Raw genomic sequence first — 2,113 nt, 5'->3', positions numbered from 1 at the left:
ATATGGTGTGGCCTAATATGGAACTGTTTTTATGTCATTCTGTTGAATAATAAGCTATTCTTTATTTATTGGTGAGGACTCATATGAATGTTTTGTTAAATTTTGTGATTTTCTCTTGTAACTTTTTTATGTTTATTTCTATTACTTTTCACTCCAGTGTAGATGTGGTATTTCACAATTTCAAATTAAATGGCTAGATAGAATTTTAAGATAATACAATCAGTTGTTTGCTTTGTATGGTGTAACACTGCCTGTAACAACATGTATTACAGCTCATTTTTATTTTTAAAAGAGCTGACTGTACCAAAAATTATTCTACCAAAGTCTAATGAAATTCTAAAATTTACTAAGACTGTGTTCCAGTACAAAGAATAATGTGGACAACAGTTTATTTAACAGCCAATAATCTAGTTATTGATAATAAAGTCATTATTAATAGTGTAAAAATAGTTCCTTGATATTCTCCAAGGTAGAAAGAGAATCAGTGGCTGACAATCGTTTTTTAATGTGTATGAAACATTAGAAAGGACCGAGGAAAGAGCTTGACACAATATGTCTTGAAGTAGATGAACAGTAATAGTAAAAAAATAGAGATGTTTGAGTTAAGAGTAGACTGATATGTAGTTATTATCCATTCTAATGTGTGTGCTTATTTATTATAGTTTTGTTCTATTTATTGTTCTGATGATAGTGTAAACTATGAGGTACTTAAACATGGTGCTTTCAGAGATATGACAGTTCAAGCATTAGTAACACGGCTTCAGTATTGCTCTCTTACCTTGTTTGCATGGGTGGAGGTCAAAGTGCATAAGCTGTGACCGTTTAGAGAGTGTCTTTCAACATAGCATTATGTATTTGAGGTTATCAGCTATTTATTTTAGCCTACATTACTGATTAGCCACAGTTCATGGTAGAGAAGGGTAATAAATACTGAAGATTCAAACTGTACAATGGACGAAAGTATTTTATTCTTCACACGAACATCACCTGGCACTCTAACTAGTCAGAGTCTGAGTCAGATTGACGCCACAGACATATTTTTAAGTACGAGTACCTTTGGAATATATCTTGTAGATTTTACTAAAAGATACACAAAGTAAATTCAGGATTAAAGTCAACATTCCTTCTTCAACACTTACTTGTTCTGTTAACTAAGCATTTAAACAGTACATCTATCAAAAGGACTTAATCCTTTATAGACAGCCCCATATGCTCCTCAGTATTTGGTGCCAAATATTTTAAATTCTGTAACTTTACTGTGAGGACTTGTATTATTTCTGTCTATGTACCAAGTTTCTTATTGTAGAGGAATATTGTTGATACAGCTTGGTGTGTCTATGTTGTTGTATTCATATGTTTTACATGTGATTCTTGTGATCTCCCATATGTTAAACTTAACTGAATATGGAGGAAATAGTGTCCCATATGTTAGGTATAATTTATTATGGAGAAAGTAACATTCCATGTGTTAAACATAACTGAATATGGAGAAAGTAGCATTTCATGTGTTTAACATAACTGAATGTGGAGAAAGTAGTATTCCCATGTGTTAAACATAACTAAATATGGAGAAAGTAACATTCCATGTGTTAAACATAACTGAGTATGGAGAAAGTAACATTCCATGTGTTAAACATAACTAAATATGGAGAAAGTAGCATTTCATGTGTTTAACATAACTGAATGTGGAGAAAGTAGTATTCCATGTGTTAAACATAACTAAATATGGAGAAAGTAACATTCCATGTGTTAAACGTAACTGAATATGGAGAAAGTAACATTCCATGTGTTAAACATAACTAAATATGGAGAAGTAGCATTTCATGTGTTAAACATAACTGAATATGGAGAAAGTAACATTCCATGTGTTAAACATAACTAAATATGGAGAAAGTAACATTTCATGTGTTAGACGTAACTGAATATGGAGAAAGTAACATTCCATGTGTTAAACATAACTAAATATGGAGAAAGTAACATTTCATGTGTTAGACGTAACTAAATATGGAGAAAGTAACATTTCATGTGTTAAACGTAACTGAATATGGAGAAAGTAACATTCCATGTGTTAAACATAACTAAATATGGAGAAAGTAACATTTCATGTGTTAGA

The sequence above is a fragment of the Limulus polyphemus genome, unplaced genomic scaffold (genome assembly GCF_000517525.1).
Source record: "Limulus polyphemus unplaced genomic scaffold, Limulus_polyphemus-2.1.2 Scaffold12275, whole genome shotgun sequence".
Lineage (NCBI taxonomy): Eukaryota > Metazoa > Arthropoda > Merostomata > Xiphosura > Limulidae > Limulus > Limulus polyphemus.
This window is presented reverse-complemented; position numbering follows the sequence as displayed.